Source organism: Pithys albifrons, chromosome 7 (assembly GCF_047495875.1).
Source record: "Pithys albifrons albifrons isolate INPA30051 chromosome 7, PitAlb_v1, whole genome shotgun sequence".
NCBI lineage: Eukaryota > Metazoa > Chordata > Aves > Passeriformes > Thamnophilidae > Pithys > Pithys albifrons.
Window position 1 is genome coordinate 23,403,553 of NC_092464.1, and position 16,118 is coordinate 23,419,670.

Consider the following 16,118-nt stretch of genomic DNA (forward strand, 5'->3'; position numbering starts at 1 on the left):
TTGTATGACAAAGAAAGGGGTTCTGGAAGACATGAGACACCTCAGAACCAGGTTCAGGTGACCACAATGCAGCTGGTAAGTAATTGAGAATTGACAGGAAAGCTAACAAGAAAAACTGAGTATGAAATAACTGATTGATTGTGCCAGTACCTCTCCCCAGGGTGGAGAGTTTCACAATGGGTGATTTAACTCTGTGAGTCATGGGATATTTCTGAAATCTTTGAAGGCCCGTTAGCAGACATGACCCCTCAGGCTGGGTATGAAGGTGCTAATGCCTCCCCAGAGGGGAGTTATCATGGCTGAGTCATTGGTGTGAAGGACAGAAGCTCCCGTCTCACAAGGTTCTATAAACACCCAGCTTGTAGCCTTAAGTGTCAGGTGTGCCCTGGGCAGCTGCTGTAAATGATCCATTATTAACCGTTCATCAGAAATGATATAGAGAGTGTAGAATACACAGTTTTGGTTACACTCACATAGTGATAAACTGGTCCCAGCCCCTGTAACTAGGACACAGTGCATCCATTTTCCTTTCAAAAAATGTGTATTATTTTCATGGAGAAAGAAAAGTGTTTAAATCAAGTGTGAGCCTGACTCCTCTCCCCCTTTTCTGCCTTCTCTTCTTCTGTAGACACTGGAGGAAAAAAGGTTCATGTTAGTACTTAATATGCATGTGTTCTTTGCTTAAGGTTTGTTTTTTTTTTTTGAAAATGGATAGAGCAAAGGAGCAGAATTTGGTCTGAATCCATGCCCACAGCAGTGTCTTGTGAGGATCTGGCCAAAATGCTGACACATAACACTCTGTTCTGATCTGTAGGCAAGTGTTTTAGCTATCAAAGAAACATTGCAAAATGAAGATAAATTTCCAGGCTTAGTTCTCTCACTTGTGCATATATGTTTGGGAGAGTTTCTGCTGATCAGATGAGAGGATATATGCATTCCAGAAATGTGGAGTCTGAATGTAGGCTATTATTATTTTGATGAAATATGCTTACATGTAAATCCTGCTGTTTTATTTTATTGTGCTATATGGGATATAGTAATTAATTGATACATTAAATAGAGTAGCGCAGTACATTATGTATGGGATCTGTAGCTTCTCTTTCTTGGCATTACTGGAAAATCTCCTGGTTGCAAGGCAAGATAATCATGTCTCTTCCATCTCCTTTGTACCTTATTACTTTTTTCTCCTTTTCTTTCTTCTAAGCCACACTACCAACAGGCATATAACTCTATCCAAATCTTCTTCTCATGAAGGGATCTAAATGAAAATTATCTCTGTCTACTTTTTAGCTTTCCTGAGAAATTCTGCATGCATGATGCCTTTTCTGTGTGTCACAATATCACTGACAACCATATATTTGCAGGATCCCATCCACAATAATCAAGGTTTTGATTCAATGGGCATATCTTGTTATTTATTTGGAAGGAATAAGAAAAGGGAGATTACAGGCTCTGACTAGCTTATTTAAACAAAATGGATTTTATGTGCACAAAACAATGGAATTTTGATGATATTAAGGCTTAAAGAAGTTGTCATTGCCTTGCAACTCTTTTTCTGTATTTTCTGAAATTTATCCATTTTCTCTTCCAGCAAATCTTTCTATTTCGAAGCCTGTTTAGTCAGATTCCTGGTAATATTTCTTGTGTTCTTAACAGCTACAGAAATTCTCCTCAAATCTGAAATTCAGATTTAAGCATTATAGGTTATTTAGATATGAAATATTGGCAGTGATTTAATAACTGAAAATAAGTGTGAATGCTGCAGAAAACTTAATGATAAATGATGGAGGCAGGACTGCTGAGAGAGCAAAAAATGCATTATCACCAATTCTAAGTAACTACCGGAATTGATTGTATTTGGGGTCTCCTGAGATAGTTACATAAATTGAATTAAGTTTCTCAATAGAATCCAGGTGTTCACCTTTTTCAGTGTTGAGAAAAAGCACATTACTAGCTTTGGATGCTATTCATTGCTGTGCCAACCCAGGAAATGCAGTGTCTTGCAGTATTTTTCCTGCTGCCATGTGCTCAGTGGAGCTTTTCTTTGTATGTGACCTTCTTTGATAGCTCACGTGTACAAAAAGATGTTCTTCCATACATGTGTATTTGAGGAGTCTTCCTGTTTCTTTTAGTGAGATTAAGCGGAACTTCTTGTTGCCAGTGGATTATTGTTGTATGCAATTGCACTCGGCACCATTTTGTTTTAAGGGATCTTTACCTTCCTTTTCCGCCACTGAGACTGCACACTGAGGCTTGGGCATGGTGATCCTGAAACTACCTGAGACTGGCTTCATGCTGTTTTGGACTTGTTTTCTGTCTTCTGTCTTGAAAATTCAACACTGAAGGAATTTGCTTGACGTCACTAGCTGTAATTAGTTAGGTCAGATATGCCCTTCAGCTTTGAGATCTGGAAGACTTCTTGGTACCCAAGTATGTTGTAAGAAGTAGTGCAGAGGCTAGGATGCATATTTTGGCTTGTGTTATTTTTCTAAACTTAGTACTCTCTCAGTTGAAGTATTTTTCAACACTGTATTGTTATTTAGAAGGAGAATGTGTTGAAATCCATATAGAGCTTAGTCAGTGTCCCCTTATTTTTATCTCCACCTCTGCATTAACAGTTGTTGCTGTCTCACAGAGAAACAAGATCTTAACATGTTATTTTTTTGGAAATCCTTCTATTACATTTGTCTGTTTTCTTGTTTATTTCTTTTTTAAAAATTAGCTACACACACATCTGTCCCATTCTCCCATGAAACTGGTATGTCCAGCTTCTTCTTTATTTTTTGTAATTAGTTATCCTTTTATTATAACAACTTCTGGTTTCATTGTAGTTACATCCTTTTATCTAAAATGGTGACACAAGCTGTATCACGGTTCAAATACAGTGCCCATACCTGTCAGTTAGCTCTTACACACAGGTGTAGTTCTTTAATTTCTTCTCTTTCTTTCCAGTTTGTGCCTGTTTTCATTTGTAGCTTAGTCTCAGTGTAATTGACTATATTCACTCTATGTCTTTATTCTATTTGTTGTGTTCTTAAGCTGATGTTACTTTGGCCATGGTGACAAGGATGCTACTGCCAGTTGTTGAGGCAGCTGCTGCGGGCATGGGTGCAAAGCCAGGGTGGGAGCCCATGCCCTGAGTGGAGTGGGCAGTGACAGAGTGGACACCTGCAGGCGGCCGGAGGCTGCTGGCACTGTCAGACACTGGCAGAAGGGATACAAAGTGTGGTTTGGTGGCTTTCATTTATTTATTGGCCTTCTCAGCAGCCAGACGCATTAAATGATCTCCAACCTGCTCTCCTTTGTCGATGCCAAGTACTGATGAAGTTTTACTGTTAGAACAGCAATCTGCACTTGCTCAGAAAAAAGTTTTTTAGCTTATTTGTGGGAAGAACAACGCCTGTTCCATTTGTCAGATTCATTGTCATTCTTGCTATGTCATGGCTTGTTTAGATGTGGGAAGTTTCTCACGACTGCAGGTTTGCTCATTTAGAGAGGAAAAAGTTTTTTGTTTAAAAAAGGAAAGAAAAAAGCAGTGATGATTTATTTTGGCTCTTCATACACAGAAAGGAACGAAATACAAACAGGATGTTTGTTAGAGGCATCTCCTGCTGACCTTGGAGATGCACAGAATTCCAGAAACTAGAGGACAGCATCTGGAAAAATATTTGAGCATGTTTTTTTTTTTTTAATTTAGTTAGTTAGTTATTACTGTCTTATGGCTCCATTAAATGTGATTTGTCTGGGCCATCATCAAATCAGGACAGAAGCTCAGAGAAGATGAAGGGAGGTATGCCTAATTTGCTTGCCCTTCAAAAAGCCATGCTGTAGCACTTGTAGACTTTTTCTGTTCAAATAATCAAGAAAATGGTGGTTTTGTCTTTGAAAGTGAGTTTGCAGAAAATAAGCAGTATAAGTTGAACTACGTATAGTTTTTTATCTTTACAACAGGTCTTTTCAGTGGTGTGGACAGAATGCTTAGTCATACATTTTATATGGACATATAGACAATGGGCTCAAACTATGAGATTTGTGATGATATTCAGCAACAAAGAAGTTATGACATTCAACAAAATTCTCTTTCAAAAGTAAAAAAGAAGTTACTGTTATAAAACTGTAAGGAAACATGAGACTCTTTAAGTTTTGTCTTATGGATTAATTCCAGTGACTTTTTAACTGAAATGCTGAATTCTTAGCAGTAATTATTTCATTCATCCACAAGCAGAGCAGAATGATGTAGACTTTTACAGTCCGAGTGGTGTTCCGTTTTGGAATTTAAGCTTCAGAGAGGACACTTGTGTGAATCCATACTATAGGACCTAGCAGAGCTCATGGGTATATTTAATACTCACAGGTGAGGAGCTGAGTCCAAGAGGCTGCTGGGGTTCAGTGGTGATGCAAGACTTTGGAGCAGATGTTGTACTGTGAGTGGATCTTGATCTATGTGAATTGGATTTACTTTATTGTTACAATTTGGAAGAATGCCATGACTATCTTCCTTGCTCAGTTTCTATCTCTTGTGAAAATTGTAGAGAGAAGGCCTCTTGGAGAGGAAGGCAAAAAGTGGAAAACATAGATGAACGGGAGATATTTAGTGGGACTATACTCTGAGTTTTTTTCTTAGCCTTCTGCAAAATTTCAAATGTAGATATTAAATCAGGAAGAAGTTAGACTGAATTGTCATGATTCACAACCTCACTGTTTTACCAGAGGACCATGTAACTTGCACTCATGGTATGTAACAGTCTGAGCAACTCTGGGAGACAACAACATCCAGAATAAAGGCAGTGTCATCTCCCACAGCCTTTTACTGGGTACAAGATGAAATTTTGCCTGGAATAAAAAAACAAACTCAATTTCCAAGTTCCTAAAACTTATGCTGGGGACTTACCAGCTTTGCAGAAAAGATCATGAGGGTCCTGGTGGACATGAAGTTGCATGGAGCCAGCAATGTGCCCATGCTGCAAAAGCAGATAATAGTATCCTGGGGTGCATTAGGAGGAGTGTTGCCAACATGTGAAGAGAGGTGATCCCTCCCTTCCACTCAGCATTGATGAGGCCACACCTGCAGTACAGTTCAGTTCTGGATTCCTCAGTACAAGAGAGACATGGAGAAGATCCACTGAGGTCGTTAGGGGTCTGGAGAATCTCTGCTGTGAGGAAAGACAGAGAACTGGGACTGTTGAGCCTGGGGAAGAGAAGGCTCAGCAGGTGATCTTACCAATGTCTATAAATGCCTGAAGGGAGGTTGTACATAAGAAAAAGTCAGGCTCTTCTTAGTGGACCAGAGGCATGGGCACAAACTGAAGCACAGGGAACTGAAAACCTCTGAACATCAGGAAAAGTGCTTTTACTGTGAGGGTGACCAAGCACTAACAGAAGTTGCACATTAAGATTGTACAGTCACGATCTGTGGAGACACCATCTGGACAACCTGCCCATCCTGTGCAGTGTGATTCAGGTGGCGCTGCTTGCACAGATAGGTTGGACCAGATTACCTACAGGGAAGCCTTCCAACCTCCACCATTCTGTGATTCATGAATTTATTACAGTCTGTGTTCTTTCTGCAATTGTTTGAAGCTTTTTGCATCACTCATGTCACAAACAATTGACTAACTGGTATGCCATATGTCAACACCTATAATATTCTAAGTGTTCCTGTAAGGAGTAGTCATTTGCTGCATATGTGATTCCATATGATACATTGCAAATAATTGTGGTCCAGGTTCTATGAAGACTATAAGAGGTACTGTTTCAAATCACTTGTTTATAAAAGTTTAGAAGAAGTCTCAATGTGAAGGTTCTCTAGATACATCTGTAATAAAAAGTTTAGCCTTAGGAGCTCATTCCTATCCACTGCTCATCTCCTGCAGACACCTCTGGAAAAATCCTTCCATTTCTTTCCCTCCCCAAATTCCAGTGCTTTGTATTTCAGAGCAAGAAACCCAAAGCTTTTTAATGCCATTTGAATTTTTTCTTCTTACAGGAATACATAACTCTTACCTTCTGTTTCCATGAGGAGTTAAAAAAAGGGGCTCTTGGTGCTGTTTGTTTTTATTAATATGCATAATATGTGTATTTAAGCTTCTTCTTTCCCTGCTCTTCCATGAGGTTAGTTTCAAAAGCAGGAGGCTCTGAGGGAGTAACCTATAGATGGAAACCACCTGTATTTACGAACCTTTAGAAGATCCACATGCTTCCAACACAAATAAAGCACCTTTTGCCTGGAATGATTCCTTCATAGCAAATGCGCAGTCATTTTGGGGCTCCAGGTTGATTTATCTGGAAAGAGGAAGCACTTGCTGCCAGAGGTATGAGAGCAAAAATAAGCTTTGTCAAAGAAAGGGAATTCTGCACCATGTCTTGAGTTTTCCCTTTGTAAAGGACATGAGTAAAGCTGGGGAGGGATAGCATTAGAGAAAAATGAAGAACTTTCTTCTTTTTTATGTCTAATTAGTAGTGGTTTTAAGCAGTAGAATGGGAGGGCAGATACTTTTTTTAACATGTGGTTCCTCTTCCACGAACCTAGGGGCAAGGGGCATATCCCTTCACACTTCCTACAGCTGTGTGTAATTTTTTCCCTTGGTTTTCACATTTACTTACTCTTCAGATATGTTTAAAACTCTTCTTAAATACATATTATGTGTAGTTATGTGGAGCAAATCCAGGTTAATTGATCTTAATCTGAAGTGTAGCCCTTAAGTGCTTCTTATGGTGAATTACTCTGCTTATGGACTTGTTCCTGAAATGTTTCCAGTTCTGGAATTGGCATTAAGAAATATCCTGTGGAAAAATTGCTGCCATTTTGTAATAGGAGGATGATGTGCATTTTGCAGACTCATTCATGAAGCTTTGTACTGAGCACCAAACTTCTTCAGTAGAATAGTTCGAAAGACTGTGCTCATTATGCTAATAAATGGTACCCTTAGGCTCCTGCTTGATCAAGGTAGGGGATGCATTAAAACTGGGCTGTACTTAATTGTGCAGTAAAACAGAATTATTACAAATTTTTGGTTTTAAGAGAAGGGACTAAATTATGTTCACTCTTGCTGCACAGTTTTGGAAGAGCAAAATATGCATTAATAAACAACATGTCTGTAATTAATTAATGGTCCCCTGGAGAGGGTATGCTCCCAAACTAGCTAATTAGTGTGTAAAATACTAAAAAATTAATCCCAAAACACATCATGAAAAATCAGCTATGGGTTAGTGAATTGTGGTCATTAAAATAGACTTTTTTTTTAATGACTAAAGTTAACAACCAAGAGAAATGCAAAAAAACCCAGTACTGAGGTGCAATTTGACATTTTTAATTAATGTGCTCTGCCACTAAAAATATCATAAAGCTCACTGGAATTAATGTAAGCTATAAAACTTGTTTACTCTAGACTGATTTGAAAATGAGTATCAATTAATATTTTGTTTTTTATTACTTAGGAAGATCTGGGCAGGACCTAAACATTAGAGTCTTTAAATTGATCATTCCCTATGTTTTCTGTTATCACCCTTTAATATTCTGCTGTGTCTGTTATTTTTCTCCTCTTTTCATATAGACTGATAGAACTCTTGAATTTGATCAGAAAAATACATTTCAAAAACCTACTGTCCAGTAACCTAGATGGGGTCAGCAGGTTAAGTACCTTTTAATAAACAGGTTGCCATGTATTTCTCCTTTGGATTGATATTATTGGTACTGAATTAGATTTAGTGTTGCTACTGAAGTAGATTTTAGTATTTGTTTCCTAAATTCTTAGTCAAGTTTTTGCAAAGCATGAGGTGCCCTGTGCTTTGTGTGCTGAGAGTCTCACTGGCTTCCAGGGAAATAGATAAACATGCCAAAAATGTGCATACTCGTAGAATCAAAGCCTTAATCTGTAAAATGATACCTAATAAGAAAAACTGGCACAAGGTAGTAATTTTTCTTGTTGAAAACAATGGTTATTGCTCAGGTTAATGTTAACAGCATTGATTGATTGCTGATAAGAGGTGTAGAAGTGATTATGTCATAGGTTTTTTTCCCCTTGCAGCCTCAGCAGGTTCCTAGGGGTTCCAGGTTTCTAGGGGTTTTTTTGGAAGAAAAAATTGTGTTGCAGAAAACTTGGGAGTGAAAATTAAAATTCTTATGTACTCCAGTTTTCCCTATGAAGTTTCTGTGTAATGCTGCTTCAGCCTAACTGATAACTTTCTTTTATACTGTTTAAGTGTAGCTTTCATGCATGTGTAGGTACCTTCCACATCATTTTCCTTTCCCACTCCTAAATCCTGTTCTGTTATGCTTTAATATGAAAAAATGAACTCTTCTTTAGGCTTCTCAGAAAATGAGTTTTCAAATTCACACTGTATTTGTGTTTGACTAAACATTAAAAATTAGCTGGTTTTAAGGAAGTGGATCTTTAAGAAGTAGCAAAGGCCATTAGAAATATAATGACTTTCAATCTTCTAAGATAATAACACTCACAGAAATATGGTTTCAAATATAATGAAAAATTTGATATTTATTCTAAGGCTGTTGAAAGCAGTTGTATCTAAACACAGTATATTCAAACTACAGATATGCACGTTAGGCGGGTCGAGTCTTTGCTTTCTTATTTCATGTTGTTATATCTATTGTATGTAAACTTTACCATCTTTACCATCTTTGCTTTTTAGAAATTGTTCCCTCATGTTAACCAAAGGGATTTGGGAGGGGAAGCTGTCACCTATGTTGGTAAGGTGCTCTCAGCTTTTCTGGATGATAGACGTGCTGCTCTGCTCCTCTGATTTTAACTTGATGCTTCAAAAGGATTGGGGAGGTGACAGCAGAGGGAGTCAGGGATGTTTCCTCTTTTGCATGCTGTTATAGAAGCAGTCACCTTTTTCTTTGTTCTCTCTTTGGTAATCTGTCAAGGTGCCCTCTGGAGTCCTCAGAAAGGCTTTGCTAGAACTGGAGAACCCAAGTAGGGCAGTTATGGGGATATGGAGCAACTGTGTTGTAAAGAGAAAGCAAATAGAGTAGGATTGTTAAGCCTGGAAAGGACCACTGAGAGGAAATATGACAGATAGGCAAAACTATGAATGATGCAGATGAGGTGAGTAAAAAAAAATGAAGCAGATGGTGGGAAGTTTTCTGTGGGAGAGCTCAACTGAACTGTTCTTATTGCCATGTGTTGCTGTCCCTGCATTCCTGCAGTAAAGGTACTCCAGGACTGGTTCTGAAGGTAAAAGCCTTCTCAGGTCTTGGAGTTGGGGTGATTTTTTTTCCCCAAGATTTGGAACAGTGAAGTATGTCTGGGCAACAAATCAGATGTTGGAGCAGGGAACAAATGAAAAACATCTGGAGGTTACTCTCACTGGAAGGGTATGTGCACTCCCTCAACAGAAACCACAGAGATTATCTATTGAGTGACAGAGAAAGCGTACTGGCTGAGTGGTTTCATCCAATATTGGCATTTTTATCTTTGGAGCTAGAGGCACAATAAAATCACAGTGACGTGGTAGTGGTTCTTAGGGATAATTTTGTTAAACAATACTGCTTTTGTTGGCAAAACTCTAGGTGTAGTCTTGGCTTTGTCTTTTGCAGTTCCTTATTTATTTTACTCAGATGCCTGGCATAAATAAAGAGAAGAAAAAAATTCTGAAATGAGTTGTCTCTTAAAGGTCCAGCTGATCACTAGAGCTGCTCACTAATCCATCATAGAATAGCCTGGGGAGAATGAAGAGAAGAACAGGAAGAATAACTGGCCCATAGTGAAAGCATCTGGGAGGGGAAGATGTCTTATTACTTACATAGTATTCAAAATGTGACTTCATTCTCTAGAGAATGTACAAACTTCACAAAACTGCTAATGTAAAGCAAGTGTTTTAGTAGTAAGTTGTGTTTTTTCTGCCTTCTTGAAAATTCTTAAATATTTTAAAATAGCTTGCAACTAAGCTATTTTCCTCTGGCTCCTGTTAATATCTAGTTTCTCTTTGCATTCCTAGTCAGAATAGTTTCACCTTAAAACTTGGATTTCCTGTGCAGTATTTCTAAATGGGACCACAGGGACTTGTTGCTTTAATTTGTTTGTATTCTGTTTCCTTCAAGCCTGGATATGTCTGTGGGCATTTTGCTTGTGTCTATGTGCATGTGCTCTTTTGTTTAACACCAGGGAGGAGTTGTGAGTAAAGGCTCCTTTGCTGTAGAAGTGTAGTATGCCTTGCTCTTTGAGCTGGAAAGTAAACATTTTATCTATTCTTCAAAGTATTGAGATTTCAGATCCCTTTTTTGTCTGTAACAGGATGAGAAACCTAGGTTATCCTCTTCGTATAGAAGATCCAGCCTGCTATGGCAAAGCTGATGGTGTTCCAGCATGCATGTCTTACAGCCCAGCTGTTTTGGGATCACGGGATAGCATTCTGTTTTACAGAAATGAGGAGGCAGATGTAGGTCCAGTTTTGGTTCTGAAAAATCTTTTCTTAATGGCAGCTTTCCTGAAATGATTATGCTCCTGCAGAAAACTGAAATTTTTTGCCCAGTCTGATTTTCTGTATTTTTATTTTTCTTAATATATGATAATGCTTTATATTTAATAAAGATTATATATAACTTCTGACATATTTTTTAAAGTTGTGCTTATCATCTGTATTTCAAAATCTTTTGAGTGAAAGAGTTATCTTGCTTGTAGCTCTCATATACCACAGGCTATCGTATATATCAACTTACTTTTTGTGCTTTCTATGTCTAAGTTTTTAGAATCTTCCCTTTACATTTAGCTCTTATCCTTCAGAATACTGCTTGTCTCAAATTAGCATTTTTTTTTCAAGTGGGAGTATTAGTTTTTATCTTCACTATGTAGAGTTTTTGCAGTGTTGGTGCAGTTTGTGCTTCCATTGTTTGGGGTCCAATAACCCTGCCATTAATTTCAACACTTCCATAGGTTCATAAGTATGCAATAAAATACTTCTGTGTAGAAAAGTGGCATACAAAAATTCCCTCTGAAAGTAAATAATAAGGTTGGAAGAAACTTTAGTAGGTAATTTTGTCTAGTCTCCCATTTAAATATTTTAGAAAAAAAATCTACAGAAAATACTTAGAAAACAAGGGAGGCTGGAGGGAGTTTAGTTCTGCTTTGAATTTAAAGTAATATAGAAATTCAAAATACTGGCAAATATTCACTTTATAAGCACATTTTTATTCTTCCTAAAAATAAAGATAAAAATAAAAATGAATAGGATGTACATTTCTGTTGACATGCAACCTCTTTCCAGAAAAATGTTATAATTTAGAGTGGTAGCCCATATTTACATAACACTGGAACAGAAACTGTAGTTGCAGTATTACTGTGAAGAAATACTAGACTTGATCTGGTTTGTCTCTGGTTGTTTAATTACTAAAATTAATTTAATTACTTGCTTGCGAAAGGTGTTCTGCACAATTGCTTCCATTCACAGAGATATGTCTCTTGGTAATCCAGGGTTCTGAACCCCACAAGATTCTCAAAGTGCTTTACAATACAGAATCTCTTTTTTTTCTTAAGAATGCCCATATTATCTTGGCAGTTGTGTTAAATATTTTCATATATGAAGTTTGAGAATATAGTGCTTCTGCTATTTCATTTCAGCAAATTAGGAGTGTTAAAGTCTGTAACAGACATATATTTTAAGCAGCGTGGTAACTTCACATTGCACATGTATTTACATGAGAGTGTTTTAGTGAATGCCTTATGTGGTGGATTTACCCCAGCCGGCAATCAAGCACCTACCATCCACTTGCTCCTTGCCTCCCTCCCCTTTGCAGTGTGATGGGAGAGAGAATTGGAAGAGCAAAAGCAAGTAAAACTTGTGGATTGAGATAAAGACAGTTTAATAAGTGAAGGAAAGAAAAAAAACCCTAAGTGATGTAGAGGCAAATCACTCACCACCTCTCACAGTTTAGAGTGATGCCCAGCCAGTCTCTGAGCAGCAGCTGCCTTGGAAAGTTCAACTACCCAGTTTTTATTACTGATCATCATGTTATGTGTTCCAGAATATCACTTTGGTCAGTCGTGTGCAGCTGTCGTGGCTGTCTGCTCCAATGCTCTTGACCACCTCAGCCTGATCATTGTGGGGGCAGTGTGAGAAGCAGAGAATGTCTTGAGTCTGCACAAGCACCACTGCTGTGTTACCTACACTGTTTTGGTCATAAATGAAAACAGCACCAGATGGGCTGCTGTGAAGAAAATTAACTCTAGCCAGCGAGGGGCAGCCCTCTTTACCTTGTTTTTCAGTTTACATTGCTACAAACAGGAGTGCTTAAATGCTTTGGAAGGACATTAACCTTGACCACGCATACTCTGGAGGCTGTAGTTCCTGCTCTGGCAGCTCTAAGGGCACCGTGTTTCCCAGAACAGCTGGGTTTTATGAAAGAAATGTTTTCTGCTGTTACTGTCAAGTAAATAATGATACCAAATGGTGTTAACTGTCTGGTGGCACCTGAAAACTTCTGCTAATCCCTGCTGTTTCTTAATACATTTTATATTAAAGGAGTATAACTTCAGTAATGTTATGACAGCTGTGTGTATGAATTTTTATATCCTGATCACACTTCTATAGGCAGTTTCATGATGTGACTTGGAAGTTTATTGGACATTATCTTTGTGTACCTTTCTTTGTTGACATGAGTGGTATGTGGTATCTTAGTCTTTGTGGATTTCCTTGCTGGGAGAGGGCAGTCATAGAAAGCCCCAGGATACTTAAATCATCAGGAACAGCATCCTAGTTCTCTTTCATTGTCTAGCAAAGTCACATTGTCCAGGACCTCTCTAGTTGTTTACAGATGAAGAGAAACAGTTGACCCATTCATGCCTTCTGGCATAATGGCATCTCATGTCTGCACTCTAAGATCATCCTGTTTTCCCAGTAGATTCGAGTGTGCTGAATGACTTGCATTCAAGAGAGACTCGTTAGAAAACATGGAGGCTTGCACACAGCCATTGATATGGAGACTGTCATAAAAGGGAAATGAAAGCATATTGTTTAGAAACATCTGACAGGAAGAAAGAAATGAAAGAAATGAAAGAAAGAAAAGAAAGGAAGAAAGAAAGAATGGAAAGAAAGAAAGCACACTCCATCTTCTATCAGTGTCAGTGTTGGGGAGAGATGGAGAAGGCCACAAATGGCTTCAGATACCTGTTGAAGGATTGGGATATTTACAGGTTGGGTTAGAGGGGACAACTAGGTGGTCAGACTGGCAAATGGAAACTTGGAGGGTCATACAGAAAGATGGACTACCTCCTCAGACAATTATCTGAAATAAAGGGAAATGAAGTAATTAAAACAGAACCTAGATTCGATGTAATCCACTGAAATACCATCTCATTTCTTGAAAATAAGGCTTTCAGATCAAGTGAACCCAAATTTTATCATCCCCAAGGTAAAAAGTGGGAAAAGGAGAGGAACTTAGGAAGGGTTTTGTGAGTGCGCATAGGAAAAATTATATTGAAAGGTGATTAAGTACTTAAAAAATGTAATTTGATCTAGGAATTGGGTTTCTCACATGAAGCTCTGAATGTGGCATAACAATATCAACACTCCATCTGCTAGGGTGATTTACTCCTTCAGTAATTTTTACTTTGGGAGCCTTCTCATTTGGGACCTGCAGTTGGCAAGAGGCAAATTTCTATTCAGTGCACTAGGAAGAAGAGCAGGAATTCCTGTGTTTTTTTATAGTGTCTCATTTCACATGCATTTCTACATTTACTATGCAAATAATATTGAAATAAATAATAGTTCCCATTAATTAATGAGAAGGAAATGTTGACTGTATTTGAAGGACCTCTGCCAGAAGGGAATTTAAACAAAGTTTAAAATGTGCATGGATAATCAGAAATCCATGTGTTAAAGCTGCACATAAGCCATTGTAGCAGGGATGTTTCTGTAGGTTCACTGGCATTTTTATTCATTAGCATACAGATAGTAGAGGTGGGAGTGGGTATCTAAATGAATTAAAGTTAGGGTGCATAAGGATACTGAGGGGGAAAAAAGACTCTTAGAAATTGAATCTGAACCCATATGGATCTTTCTAATAGGGCAGGAAAAGTGCATCCCTTTCAAGATCAAAACAAAAGTTGAGAAGGGCACATGTGTTAGTGGCTTCCAGTCAGTTTCAGTGTCCAATATTAGAGAAAAAGGTCTCCATAGGCAAAAAGCTGGAAAAGTTTATTAGTTTTCAAAATGTGATATAAGGAAGTAGTTTAGTAACTTATTGTGAGTAAATTAGTATATAAACATAAGCTATAAATTACATCAGCAGTTTGATCATCAACGCTGTGTTTTTTTAGCCGATCATTTTGGCAATGTAATTTGAAGGTGCTTTCATTGTATTTTGGGGAGTGAGATTCAGTCAAAAGAGAGTGAGGATATGTCGCTTCGCCGGGGTAATCTCCTACTAGTTGTGGTCCTGAGAGCTTTTCTCTGGTAGATCTGATGAGGGAAGACAGTCAGTTTGGGTTTCTAAAGTCTTAGCTTAAAGTGGTTCATCAGAGGGATATAATTTTCTATTTGACTTCCACCAATAGCATTTGTATGTAGAAAGCAAGTAGTGGGAAGGAAAGGAACAAAATAGTCACAAAATGGAGATTTTAAGAGTAATACTTTATTTTTGAGATATTTCTACTGGCTCTCCTTCTTCCTGTTCTTTTTCTCTGGGCAAGCAGATTGGAGCACTTTTCTATCACTGGAAAGTACACAGAATATAGTGGTTACATATTTTTGAGGGCAGAAGGGTTGGGACAGAGCCTTGCTGAGAGGAAGTTGGAGTCCCAAGATGTTTCTTTTTCTTTCTTCCCTGGCTCTTCTGGGGAATGTCAGCCCATTTAGAGTGAACTCTGCATGCTCAAAATGTAACATATTTGCCAAAGTAGTTCTGCAGACCGTACAGATAAACTATGTTGGCAGGATACCAGAGAACAGGAGTGAGGATATTTGCTGTCACTTCCTTGAGTTTTGTAGCATTACCAAAACACCTCCAAGATGAAGGAAGGCTTTATTTTTCAATGTAAAGAGTCTGTTTTGCGTTGCTAAGGAATAACGTGGGGGAAGGAGAAAGAGCAAGACACTATCATTTATTTTGCCCATCAGTGAGCAATACTTTGAGGCAATAAGCAGATTCTCCTATAGCTGTGCTCAGCATGTTAGAAAGCAAATAGGACAAAGCCTCCTTTCCAGCACAGAAGGCAGAAAGTAGAGTGAGAGGAAATAATAAAAAAAAAAGCTGTCTAGCCTGGCAGTATTACCAGAGAAAGGGGAAAACTTGGAAGCTGAGTTACTACTTGGGAATGTGTAGAAAGGCTTTTAGTAGCAGCTCTTTGGGTTTTTCTTTTCTGAATCGTGTAATGTAATTCATGGAGAAGTCTGTGAGGAAAAATACCCTCCAACCTTTTGTGGTTTACATGTGAATGGAGGCAGCTGGTGGGAGCCATGCCAGAGGTTGCCGTTCTGCTGTCCAAAGCAATTGCCTCTGAAATGCTTGGAAGGACTGAGTAAAACGGAGCTGGTATTGCTTTATGAAAAGAAGTTGCTCTGAAAAAGGTGTTCTTGTGATTCTGTTGTCTTTCAAGCAGATCAGCGCCTTCTTTTGAAGATCAATGAAATACTGATACTGTGTTACTCAGCAAAGTAGAATCAAAACAGCTATCTTTCCTAAAAAAACAATTTTGGATGGCTGTCCAAGTCTGTGGTGTGGGTTGCAGATTGCAGGGTTGTGTACAGTGTTCCCCCCCTTTAGGTCACGCTAATCAAATGATCTACTTCTCTTTCCTATTTGGAGTGTTAGGTATTCAAGTAGCATTGAGATATAGAGTGTGTTTTGGCAAGGCCATTTATTGTCTCTACGAATGATTGCAGGAAAGTAGTTTATGTTGATGGTAGAGTTCCAATCCCATGCCCCTTGAGCTGTCTTCAGTTGATAAGCTAATTAATTGGTGGAGAAAAATGGTTTGCCGCATAGCACCGTGAGCATCCTTCGATGTGAAGGTGAATTGAGTGCATAATCCTAAACAAACTGCTCATTGCTGGATCTGTGTCAACCCACAGCAGCTGCTGGTTTTGAACTTGGGAATATTTAGACTTGATTGATTAACTACTAAAATGGTGTTAACAGTAGGATTGGATATATATTAAGC

The 16,118-nt window shown here is 38.3% G+C and overlaps 1 protein-coding gene across 4 annotated transcripts in view; it reads left to right on the top strand.

The window, feature by feature from the left end:
* CDK14 (cyclin dependent kinase 14) overlaps positions 1-16,118 on the top strand; it is a 298,720-nt gene that overhangs the window by 12,622 nt on the left and 269,980 nt on the right. The window lies entirely within an intron of this gene.